Genomic DNA, 13,106 nt, shown 5'->3' with positions numbered 1-13,106 from the left:
TCAGTCAGTGGAGCAGGTGACTCTTGAGCTCAGAGGGTCATGAGTTCGAGCCCCACGTTGGGCGTAGAGATTACATAAAAGTTTTTTTAGAATAAAAGAAATGATTTTCCAGGGCAGCCCTGGTGGCTCAGCGGTTTAGCACCATCTTCAGCCCGGGATCGAGTCCCAGTAGTTTAGCGCCTATCTTCGGCCTAGGGCGTGATCCTGGAGTCCCAGGATCGAGTCCCGTGTCGGGCTCCCTGCATGGAGCCTGCTTCTCCCTCTACCTGTGTCTCTGCCTCTCTGTGTGTGTGTGTCTCATGAATAAATAAATAAAATCTTAAAAAAAAAAGAAATTATTTTCCTACTAATGACAGCACTGTCCAATAGAGAGCTCTGTGATGTCGGAATGTTGTACGTCTGTGCTGTCCTATACTGTTGCCAGTAGCACGTGTGGCCATGCTGCCCTGGAAACGTGGCTCGTCTAATGGAAAAACAAGGCTAAATGTAAATAGCCACATGTGCTAACGCCTGCCGTACTGGACAGTGCAGCTCCAATAACCAGCTTCGGCCTTTTCTTTTCCTGTTGATCGAGATACGGCTCAACACAGGCAAAGAGTCACAATTTTAAAGATGTGTATGTATGTATGTTATCGACTACCCAGACCTGAAAGACATGTCGAAATCAGGAAGAGTTTTACAACTGGTAAATCGGTAAATTGGTAAATCATGGAATTTCATGGCTGGAAGAGACTGAAAGCTTGTTTGCTCCAACCTCCTCGTCTTACTGTCGAGAAAATGGGGAATACATTGATTTTTCCAGGATCCAGGGCAAGATAAGAGCGGAGGCAGCACTAGAACGAATGTCTGGGCTGCGCACACCTGCATGTGGCCTCACAAACCTAGAACTAGAGGTTGCCCTTGCAGCCACATTCAGGATAATCCGCATGCTTACTTAGGAGTTACAGACGCACCCCGCTCCACCCTCCCTACCACCTCATTTCTCCCTGGCCCTCGCTGTTGAGCCTCACCAAAATATCCCAAATGTGACATTTGAAGAACAAGTCCTTTTGAACAAAAAGTGGCAAAGCCTCCGTCTTTCCAGCCATATGGTCTCTCTTCTGGCCCCAAGAGAGGAGAAGAACTAAATAATAAATCCTCTAGAGGATACAGAATCAAGGACACCAGAGAGCCTTCTCATAAATTGCCTCTCCATTACAATTTGAGTATATTCACAACGGAGAACTCTAAATAAGATGAGGGAGAGGCTAATTCATTTTATAAACATGGCTTTAAATCTCTTCCTGTACCTGAGCCACGAAATTAATTATGGAGGTGATGAAACTGGGGGGGGGGGGGAGCGTTGTTTGTAATGAATATTACCCGAGCTGCTGTCTTGCTTTCTTAACCAGTTCACTTTCCAAAGATGAGGAGACCATTTCATGAATTTAAATCTTACTGGGTAATTCAGCAGAAAATATAGGTGATACTCACATCACCAAAGGACGTCCTGGGGTTCTTCTAAAACAACCAGCACCTAGGTTAGGTCCCCTAGGGGTGCACAGTGGGAACACCCACCTTTGGTTGGAAATAATGAAATTCCAAAGACAAGTGACCACTTCTCACAAGTTCGTGTGTGACAGAGCCTGTGACAGTGCGCTATTCCAGATGTTTTCTTTCTGGTGTGAGTCTGGGGGTCCTTGAAAAGGCCTGTTTCTCCCAACTGCTTTCCCGGAATGCAGAAACCAGAGCTTCCACCTGATTGTCAAGGGAGACCATTCCTAGAAGTTTCACATCTTGAGCTAGCTCATTTGAATAAGAGCCCACTTTGGTGAAGATTCAAATTCACTTATTGACATTGAGTGTTTCTTTCTTCTTTGGCCCAAGGTCTTTCCTCAGCAGGGCCCTGGAGCCTATGGTGACTGACAAATCTAGTGTGTGAATTAATTTCTGCTGACTGTAAACACATCCAAGATCAAAGTGACATCCTAAGCATCCTATACAGTCTCAGGCTGCCCAGAGGAGGATGGTGCTTTGTCAATAATCTATACAGACACCAGTTAGCACAGGCACTGCATAAATAATTAAGGGTGGGATAGAAGGCATCTTAGCAGCAACTAATATTTACTGAACATTTTCTATGTGCCAGACGATTTTCATCCACCGTGTCAGATAATCCCCTGAGGTAGAGAGTATTATTGTCAGCTTCACTGATGAGGAGACCGAGGCAGAGAGAAGCCGCATAGCTTGCTCTAGGACATTAAACAACCAGGTGGCAGTCCACATTTGAATCCAGATTTATCTGACTCAGATCCTAAACTTTTTTTTTTTTTAAGATTTTATTTATTCATTCATGAGAGACACAGAGAGGGAGGCAGAGACGTTGGCACAGGGAGGAGCTCCCTGCATGGAGCCTGATGTGGGGCTTGATCCCAGGACCGTGGAATCACGACCTGAGCCAAAGGAAGATGCTCACCCACTGAGGCACCCAGGTGTCCCCAGATCCTGAACGCCTAGCCATTATATTATTCAGCTGTCATCTGGAGGAAGGAGGCATTCTGAAAGATCCAGAACCCATAGTTAATAGGGCCTATGCCTTCTGGCGGATTATTTCTGACCTGTCAAGAATGTTTTCTGGCCTCACTCACTGTCCCACCCCTCACTCTCCCAGGTGGCAGGTGGGGCCCCTGAAAGTTGACAGCAGTATCTGTTTTCAGTGACATGTGCTCCTCCTTCCGTGCTCCTTCCTTCCACCCCAGCCCCTCCCCATCCCTCCTCTGTGGTCTCAGTTTTTCTAGGGCCTCCTGCACCCTCTCAAACCATATCAAGTGTCTCTCCTGTCTGGGTTCAGTGAGTAAAATCGGTGCTAACTGAATCAAATTTCCTCCTTTAAGGTGAATGGTAGGCCCCGTGAGGACATAATACCTTGACTTCCTGTGTGTCTTCATGGTGGGCATTTCTGCTACACTCTTCTCCCCGGGAGCACGGTTCCCACAGACTCGCTCACTTTGTCGGATCAGCGGTGGGCAGGGAGGAAAGGATACTTGTGCTGATCTTATCGTGACCATTACAGTTTCCTCGGGAAAGCCATACTTTGGCCTGGCTAAATTCATATACTGTGAAGTATCCAAGGACTGTATTAAAATTGCCACAAAATTCACTTTCTCAAAAGATCTCTTTTCCCTTTCCTGACCTGCTGGGGAGATGACAGTCTGAATGTCAAAGTATTTTCCAGATAGATTGACCTGGCAGTTGATATGAGTGCTGATCCACGTTGTGTGTCACTTGATAGTGATCGCTTAGCCAGAATTGACGGTAAAACAGCACAAATGTCATACTCGTATTTGCCTTAGTGAGTTTGGCAACAAGCACTCAGGGAAAGAAAAAATGATGTTGGGCCAGCAGGATAGCAGTGTCATTGTTTAGGCCATGTTGTCTGCTAGGTCACCCAATGAGCTAGACCCCTAAAGGGCGGAGATGGGGGTCAGACATTGGTCATTCTCTCCGTGGGTCTCAGTTGCCATGTGCCTTCGTGGTATGATCTCTGACACTCCAGCATTTAAAGAGATGAATTCTGTACCAGTGCCCACATGTAAATGCACAGCCCCAACTGTACTTTGTGGAGGAAGCTGTGATGTGTCCAGAAAGGACAAAAATCTGGAGCTATTGGCCTTTCCAATGTGGCAATTTTCGAAGGGATTTTCAAGGGTACTTTTGAAAGTGTGTGACTTTGCCCTGGGAGTCTGAGATGGGACTCGGCTGGATGATAATGAGAGTATCCTGTCCTAATAATGATAACTATCACTTGCTAAGAAGTGATTGTATTCCAAGCTTCTCTCTTGCAGCGAGCATTGTGTTAGGCTTATATAGTATATACTAGAAATAATGAGGGCTGATCTTTCCAAGCTGTACCCAATTATGCCATTGCCCTCTGGAGCAAGTGCCCTATGATACACGCTCGGCAGGCACCCCATTATGATGCCTTCTACTGTATCACCGAGGCCCGGAGGTGGGCCTCACTTTCATGATTTGGGCTTTCTCCCTCTACCCCTTGGCTCCACTTTTCTTGGGCCTGACTTTACTTTGGGGCTGCTTTCTCCAATGGTGGCTCCTGGTGACGTTAGCTTCACAACTGCTGCAGAAAGAACTTCTCTTTGCAAGAGCGACAGTATGAGTTCTAGAAGCCCGTGGCCCTGGGCTCTGTAGCCTGGTGTATGTGGTGCTCTGCTGGCCAGTCCTGGGTGGGGAACTGAGGCGGAGCTACGTGCAGTCCCCTCCGGACACAAGGGGGCAGAGGGGTGGGGTGGGGGGCAGAGGCCCCTGGGGACAATCGCACCACTGCTGGGGCTGATGCTCCAGTCCCCCTTCCTCCTGCAACCACTAGCTATCTTTCCTCTCCTCCCCCTTTCCTCCACCTCCAGAAGGCTTTTCCTGCCTCCCGACTTCCATGCCTTTGTGCCTTCTGTTTGCTTTCTTCTCTGGGCCTCTTTCTGTCTCTGCTTATCGCACTGTTGTTTCTTTTTAATACCTCACGCTGCAGTTCCCTCAAAGGTATCTGATGGGATTTGTTCACATCTCATCGAGAGCACCCACGTTGTGCAGTGTGCTTCTGTCAGGCCACCTCATGGCCACTAACTAGCCTACAGTTTCCTTCCCGTTAGCCCCTTCCTCTGGGATGATGCGCCAAGGGAACAGAGCCGCCTGCTGTGGTGTAAGGCGAGGGGCCTATGGAGAAGGTACGGTTTTTGGCTTTTTTGCTCAGAGAGCACAACAATCAGAGCTTCTTAGCCTGAAGAATGTATATAGTGTTTCTCCTAAGGGACCAGCGTCCATTATTTCTCGTATATGCTCTGGACACCTAAACCCATCCTTGCCAAAAGAAAGATCTTTGTGGAATAGGGACAATATTTTTTTTTTTTTTTTAACTCCAGGTGGGACCACTGTTGGGTGTATGACAGATGGAAAGTCTAGAAACCTATGATCTCAATGACTCAAGGTAAAGGAGTTTGAGAAGAAAAGGTGACGGGGGCCTGAGAAAGGCCAGGCGGTGACCACAAGAAGTTTTTTTAAAAACTAAAGGTTAAAAAAGATATTGCTCAGCTATTCCGCAGGTCCTGGGAGCCTAGAGCATGCAGGCTGGTTTCAATAGTGGCGAGAAACAACCGTATTAAACCACAGATTGCAGTACTGAGAGAAGCTTCTAAAGGCTTCTAAGAGGCGGTGATGGAGTCTGACTACTTCCAGGTAGTCAGGGGGATTACAATTTAGAGTTCTGTCATTTGAATTCTAAAATAGAATAAAAATGAGAAGCCCAATACTTTTTCGATTTCATTTTAACAAAAGAGCCTGCATTTTATCTCCCATTTCGTCTCCCCTCCCAACTGCCCGGTGATTACTGGTGGGTCAGAAGGAGGGTGAGGCGGGCTCCAAAATTTAAGGAGGCCCTGCTTTCAGGTGCCGCCCCTGCGCCGGCCGCGCTGGCTGGACAGGGAGCGCCTCCTTAAACGTTGGCCCCGGGCTCCGGGCTCCGGCCTGTCTCACCTGAAGCCTGGTTCTCTTCCAGGAAGCATGGTGGTTTCATTTTCCTAAAAGCAAAACATTTGGTGGTTTCTAGAAGAGCAATCACTTAATCCTGCTCTTTCTGACCCGGGCTAGAGGACTTAAACCAGAATTTTGTTTGCAAATGTGAGACAGAGAAGGTAAACATATGGATTTTTCTTATGTAAAAAAACAAAAGCAAAAAGCCTTGGTTTTCTGTTTGCACACTTTTTTTTTTTTTTTTTTTTTTAAATCCCCGTAGACCATCAAAATACTACCTCTCCTGGCCGGATTGGTCCCCAGGGCTGCCAGGTGGCCGCTTCTGCCCTGAGCATTCTCATATCGGCAATCTGTTTCCCAGTCCAGACACTTCTCCTCGACAGCTCATGTTCACCTGTCGTATTAATAATTGGCTGCAACCTTTCCAATTTTCCCCTCTAATAGGCTCGCAGAGTTATGTTACTTATCACTTTATGAGCTCAATTCTTCTAGATTTTTACATTACTCCTCTAATGCCTTCAGGTAAATTGCAGGATCACCTGAGTAACTCGATGCTGATGAGGAAAGCTTTGAGGCAAACACAACGTGGATGAAACCAGGACGTTCTCTGAAAACCTGGCTTGTCTCCAGGCTGCTTGGCATGACCGCGTCCTGTGTGGCTTTCCTCCACAGTGAAAAGTCCTAAGAACAAGTATTCACCCTGAAACACAGTGGGATCCCTCATTTCTCACTGTCTGAGTGGCACTGTGTTCCTTCGTGCTTCCACTTCCTAAGATGCCTTACTTTCTGAGTACACCTTGTAATAGTCAGCCTGGAATTTCCTTTAATTCCCATGGAAATTATTCTGGGCTTCCTGCCCCACTAGAAATAGGTATAGCCATTTGGGAAGATCCTTCTTCAAACATTTATTTCTGGAGGGAAGATCCTTAGGAGCCCTGATTTTGGGTGTCTGTTTTCTTTCTTTCTTTCTTTCTTTCTTTCTTTCTTTCTTTCTTTCTTTCTTTCTTTCGAGAGGCACGGATGCATGTGAGAGGGGGCAAGGGGAGAGGGAGAGGGAAAGAGAGAATCCCAAGCAGGTTCCACACTCAACATGGAGCCCGACTTGGGGCTTGATCCCCTGAGCACCCTGAGATCATGACCTGAGCTGAAATCCAGAGTCAGATACTTAACCGATGGAACCACCCAGGTGCCCTGGGGGTCTATTCTTCAGGATTATATTGAAAACTAATAGCTTTTTGTCTAATAGTTTTGAATCATGTAAAAAAAAAATCAGATGTTGGTGTTCCTTGTCATGGGCTCACAATGCTTTGTTTCAGTTAGAGAGAAGGGAAGCTGGAGATGTCATCGAAGGGGTTAGTTGGCCAGACGGGCTGATTTCCCAAGGGGCACTACCAAGCTGGGTCCCCAGTCTGGTCCTGAGCTTCTCAGGCAAGAAATGATTAGTTAGGGCAGCTGGAAATCTTTGGCTTCGAACCCTCTTACTTAATCAGAACCTACCAGAAACTGACATGTTAACTGTAAGTTCAGTTAATCCATATTTAATGCAAAATGTATCAACCAAATGGTCAAGAATCCCTACAACACTGGCAGTTGCTGACTTCTTTTCATGAAAACCTTCAGCTCCCAGGGCGCCTGGGTAGCTCAGTTGGTTAAGCATCTGCCATCGGCTCAGGTCATGATCCTGGGGTCCTGGGATTGAGTCCCCGGTTGCAGGGAGATTGCTTCTCCTCTCCCTCTGCCCCCCTCCTTCTTGTGTGCCCTCTCTCTCATATAGATCAATAAAATCTTTAAAAACAAAACAAAAAACACCTCTAGCTTCCATCTCTGTTTTAGGGAGGTGTATCCCAGAGCACATAATAATGTTACTCATAGTTATTCATTGAGAGTTTCATTTTCCTCCCCTTCCCCGTAACAACACTAAGGAGGGAGTGCGATTTCTGGATCAACTCCCTTTTTAAAAGTCCTAGGCTGATCATTTCAGCTGATCATTTCAGCTCTGTAAGAGTCTTCCTTGAGATTGGCTCACTTCATTCACTATGGTCAGCGCAAATTCCCCTTTGGTGACCTGCGAACATAGGAGTTCTGTAAATGTCTGTGCATTAACTGACTGTCCCTTAGAGTTACCATTTCTACAGATAGCTGATCTCGTCTGGTATGCTAAGTTTTGCCTTCTTGAAAGGGCCCTGATGTTGCTTCTGCGTCCAGACCATTTTTGCAACATCTACACACAAGAGAAGAAATGACGGATGTAGCTGAAACCAGAGCAAACTGAAGGTTCACTTTTCTTACTGTACTGAACTTCAACTTCATTTAAGTAGGATAACAAATAAATGTTGCATAGAAGTCTCAAGATTCAAAAACTTTACCTCCTGCCCCCTCACCCCCCAACACATGCTTCAACTTACGAAAGACTAAGTGAACCAGTAGAAATACAATTGTGTACTAAAAACCATTGAAGTGCGTATAAGCTCTTTTGCCTCTGTTTTCACAATCATGTTTGGACATTACAAAGTTCTCTGCAAAATATCAATTGGGTCTGCATATTTATATTTAAAAAGCCATCTAATAGATGTTGTCTCATTTATGCCCTAAGTGACTCGGTGAGGATGCATCAATGCCGGTCTGTGTGGGTAGGCTTTGTTGTTAAAACCCTCACGATAGGCGAGGATGATTGATTACAAGACTAACTCTACGTCGTTTCTCTGCAGCCCACCTTCTCGTCCCCTCCCCTGGTAGGTATAAGTAGGCTTTCTTCCACCAGCATGAAGACTCAGAGTAAAAAAAGTAGCATTGGTTAGTCAGAATGTTTTCCTCACTGGAAAACCACCATTGGAGGGGCCAGGAAATGACAATTTTCAGCCCCCTGTGGTCATGAATTATACACCATACACAGTGTCATGTGAAACCAGGGAAACTCATATATTTCAGGAAAATCTCCCCCTCCCCCTGGGGTTGTTGTGTTTTGTTCTGTGTGAATCGAATTCCTGTATTTTCCTACAGAGCATCTCTGGTTCCTGCCGGAAGGAAACAAAAAACTTCAATTCTCCAAAGGGAAGCTACTCCGTCTGCAGCACATAGGCCTTTACTGGAAACCCTGTTGCATTTCCTCGGTAGGACATCAAGTTTATCTAAGCTGTGAAAGCAACACGAAGATAAGACCAATTTTTTTTTCTTGTTACGAAAAAGCTGTCTGCGTACTGTCTAGAAACAGTGGATCCTTGATTTTGAAGGGACTTCAGCAATTTAAGGATGAAAATGAAGCCTCTTCACTTATTTGAATTTCACCCTGCCCTTGGGGGAGGGCTGCTTAGGAGTTATTCCAAGGTTTAGAAGTAGTAGAAGAAGAGGTCACGGGGTTCGTGGCTACATGCAGCCTCTACCATTGTGCAATAAAACCACGTTCCGCTGGTTTCCTTAGGTAAGAGCAGAAATGACTGGATGGAATCCCCATCAGCATTTGTACTATTTGAAGAAACATAGTTTAAAATGCTCAGATACTTTGAAACCTTTACAAAAAATCAGAAACAGTGTTCTGAGGTCACAGAATAATGTGTAACTCCTGTGACTAGAATAGATGTGCCAGATGATGTATTAATGTCTGGTGTATTTAGAAACATTACTCTTCTGTAAATTTAAATCGTTCACAAGATAAGTTCATTCTTTAAAAAAAAAAAAAAAGATTTATTTACTTATTTGAGAGAGATAGGGAGCATGTGTACACAAAGTGGTGGGGAGCGTGGGCAGAGGGAGAGAAAGAGAGTCTCAAGCAGACTCCGAGATGGCTGTGGAGCCCAATCTCACAACCCTGAGATCACAACCTGAGCCAAACCAAGAGTTGGTTGCTCAACCAACTGCATCCACCAGGCACCCCAAGATAAGTTCATTTTTTTTTATAGAAATCAATTTTATTTTATTTTTTATTTTTTAAGATTTCATCTATTCATTCATGAGAGACAGAGAGAGAGGCAGAGACATAGGCAGAGGGAGAAGCAGGCTCCCAATGGGAAGACCCATGCTGGACTCTATCCCAGGACCCTGGGTTGAGCCAAAGGCAGATGCTCAACCCCTAAGCCACCGAGGCATCCCATAGAATTCCATTTGATTTTGACATTTCTTCATGATCAAGTGTGTTTGCCAGTTTGTCCTTGGATCAAGTCAATGCTAGCAATCTGAACCAGTTATTGACCCATTCCAGATTCAGCTGTGTGACTTTTGGGAAGTTAATTAACACCTTGGCACCTCAGTGTCTTCATTTAAAAAGTGAGGATAAGAACAGTGTCTACCTCTCTGACCGCTTCTCTATTTATCAATTTAACAAATAGTGTTCTGTGTCCCAGGAGCAGTAGGCATCAGGGACCCATTGGAGAGCAATGCTGAATGTGTGTCCCTGTCCCGCTGGCTCTTATGGCTGAGGGAGGGAAGTGAACAGGTAAGCAAGCAGAAAAATAAGTAATTTTATGTGATTTTTAAGTGGTATGCAGGAAAAGAGAGTGTTAGGGTGACTTGATTGGTTTGAAGGAAGGAGTCCATGATGCGGAGACATTTAAACTAAAGAATGAAAAAATAATTGCCAGGCAAAGGCTGGATATTTCAGGCAGAGGGAGAAACATGTGCAAAGGCCCTGAAGTGGGAATGTCTTTGATCTTTACTAGACAGGCCTGACTCATGGCTGGAGGACAGTGATGGGGGCTGCTGGAGTAAACATGCAATAGGCAGGTCCAGGTGATGGCTTGTCGGCCAAGGGAAAGCAGATGGCGTTTTCCTGAGCACTTTGGGAAGCCATTGGAAAACTTTAACCAAGGGCAGGACTCAACCTTGTTTACATTGTACATTTCTTTCTTTTTTTAAAAGTAGTTTCCATGCCCAACATGGGTCTTGAACTCATGATTGATCCTGAGATCCAGCGTGGCATGTCCTACTCACTGAGTCAGCCAGGCACCCCTTTTCTTTTTTAAATTAAATTAAAAAAAAATCTTAATTACATTTTTAAAAGAGCTCTCTGGCTACTGTGTAGACAGGAGACTGAGGAAGAAGGAATGGAAGCCAGGGGCTTTCTTCATTAGGATTACATGAGCTGATGAATGTTTAGCATTTGGTGCAACATTTGACACATAATAACAGCCTTGTTCATGTTAGTGATTGTTATTAATAATTATTGTCAATATTAATAACAATAATGCTTCAGTTTGGCATCATCATCTGATGGTACAAATTCAACATGTATACCTGAAATTAACTGTCCACATTGATTTCAGTTACTACCATGTAAAAAAAAAATTAGGTCAGCAGTTGGGAGGTGAGTTTTTTGGCCTAGTTGGGACTCAATCGTAAAGCCATTTTCGATTCCTCAACTGTTTACCTTATTTTATATTGTCCATATAGGTTAGTTGTATGTGTTGAGGGCAAACTTCTCAATGAGCAAATTTATGAAATGTTTTTCATTAAATTACCAATCTACAAAAGAAGTCACTTTAAAAAAATACCTTGTTTTCCAGAAACCAAATCATTTACTTCTGTGAGATTTACTTCTGACTTGGACAAAGACACAGGTAGAGAGGTCTATGCATACTTGGGAAACTGGTCTTTATGTACTAAATCTCAAGCTTTGGGAAAGGGTGTCTATTCCATTTTCCTTGCTGTCAGTTTTTAGCACCTCTAGGCAGTAGGGGAGAGCCATGAAATGCTAAGGAACTTTGTGCCTTCTCCTGGGCCTCTCTGAGTCTCAGTTTACTCATCTGTCAAATGGTGGTAATGATGGTGACCTCCTTTTAAGGCTGTGAAGATGGAAGCAGAGAAGTCATTTAAGTTTCCATATTGCCTGACACATAAAAGAGCTCACCCACTGTTAACTGTTGAGCTTATTATTGTTATCTGAAGACCCAAGTCCCTGCTCACCTTTACTTGACCCATTTAATTCCAGACAAAAGGGTAAGTTCTGGATTCCAGGTAGAACTGCTTTGGATGTCAGAAGATGTTGGTGTGATGACCTTTGACATTTTCTCTATGACCCTAATTTGACCCTTGAGCCAGGATGAGACCTGGAAAGGGGCCCTGGGGCCCTGGCTCCAGCTGTCATCTCAGACTTCCCAGACCTCGCAGCTCTGTGAGAGGTGGCCCTCCAAAGGCTGGCACTTTGATAAGCCAGGGGGTCTGGGGTTTCAATTCCCTGCATCCTCTGCTTTTCTAACTGGCAGTAATTATCTTTGTAATGCTCTAATGCTAAATAATGATGCTGCTAATGCGCGCTGCATTTTCGAGCACAGGTGCCAGCTGTTACCTCGCTGGGCAGCTGCCCACCGGGTACACGCTTTAGGGCGGTCACCAGGCCCAGCCCCTGCCCATACTAGCAACACAAAGGCGGCCCCAGCCTCCCGCAGATCCACCCGGCCCAGCCCCCTCCCTCCGGGCCCCTCTGTCCCCTCCCCCCGCCTCCCAGGCCCCTTCCCTTGACTGCCCTCCCTCCCACTGGTGGTTTCTTCCTGCAGAAGAAATCCAGGAAACCACCACTCACATTTCCTCTGCCCACAGTTTCTCCAGGGCCTGACTCACACACAATTCAGCTTGATCTGGAGTTCCCTCGTGTCTGCCCTATGAGGGACCCCAGCTCCCCATTCATTTCGGGGAGCGGGGGTTCACCAGAGAAGGTGGCTTGTTTTTGAGTCTCATAATTGACCTTTCATCATTAAATGAGGTGTGTGTGTGGGGGGGTGCACAGTGAAGACAAATTAGCAAAGAACAAATGTGAGGCTGTTGGCTTTGGCTACACACACACACACACACACACACACACACAGATCCTGACACAGTCGTCAATAGGCAGCCTTCAGCAGACAACATCTGCAGGATGAGTCGGTTTTCGGTGACTTTAATCTGGTAATTCATTGTTTCTGTGGTGCAGGTTACAGTAGCTAAAAGGGCGGAACAGCAGGCCAATTTGGCACACAAACATATTTAAATGTGAACCGAGGGGTTTGCCCACCTTATGATGAGCGGTTGACTTGCAGCCAAAAAAACAACACAAAAACAAGACAATAGGTGGGGTCGTTGAGGGTGGGGAGAGGGATGAGAGCTGCACTTTCCAAACTGGGCGGAGGCTCCTTTAATCTCAACAGCCTGAGTAATACGGGGGGGGGGGGGGGGGGGGGTGTCACAGCACTTGGGCTCCAGAGGAGGAAGGACAAAGGGCAAGGCGCCAGGGGGTGGGGGGGTGGGGGGGTAGGCAAGCAGGGGCCGAGCCGCGGGCCCGTGCTGGGGACGCAGCTGCGGGCCGTGCTGGGGGCGGAGCTTCGGGCCAAGGTGGGGGCGGAGCTGCGGGCCGTGCTGGGGGCGGAGCTGCGGGCCAAGGTGGGGGCGGAGCTTCGGGCCGGGCTGGGGGCGGAGCTGGGGGCCGGGCTGGGGCGGGGCTGGGGGCAGAGCTTCGGGCCCGGCTAGGGGCGGGGCTGGGGGCGGAGCTGGGGGCCGAGCCGGGCGCGCGCGCCCCCGCCGCCGCCGCAGGTCACCTTGACCTCTCCCTCCGCCTCCGGCCCCGGAGGAAAAGCCGGTCCAGATGGGCGTCCGGGGGTGACGACTAGCCTCTTGGCCCCGCGCGC

At 46.7% G+C, this 13,106-nt stretch overlaps 1 long non-coding RNA gene across 1 annotated transcript; it reads left to right on the top strand.

The window, feature by feature from the left end:
• The first annotated feature begins 4,000 nt into the window (after nucleotides 1–4,000).
• Nucleotides 4,001–9,946, top strand: LOC140620000 (uncharacterized). The gene is made up of 5 exons (XR_012019756.1): nucleotides 4,001–4,191; nucleotides 4,626–4,715; nucleotides 6,040–7,791; nucleotides 8,518–8,627; nucleotides 9,855–9,946. It is a non-coding gene; the product is annotated as an uncharacterized lncRNA (long non-coding RNA).
• Nucleotides 9,947–13,106: the final 3,160 nt, after the last annotated feature.

Source organism: Canis lupus, chromosome 28, assembly GCF_048164855.1.
Source record: "Canis lupus baileyi chromosome 28, mCanLup2.hap1, whole genome shotgun sequence".
Taxonomy (NCBI): Eukaryota; Metazoa; Chordata; class Mammalia; order Carnivora; family Canidae; genus Canis; species Canis lupus.
The sequence above is the reverse complement of the archived record's forward strand: the minus strand, read 5'-3'. Positions and strand labels throughout refer to the sequence as shown.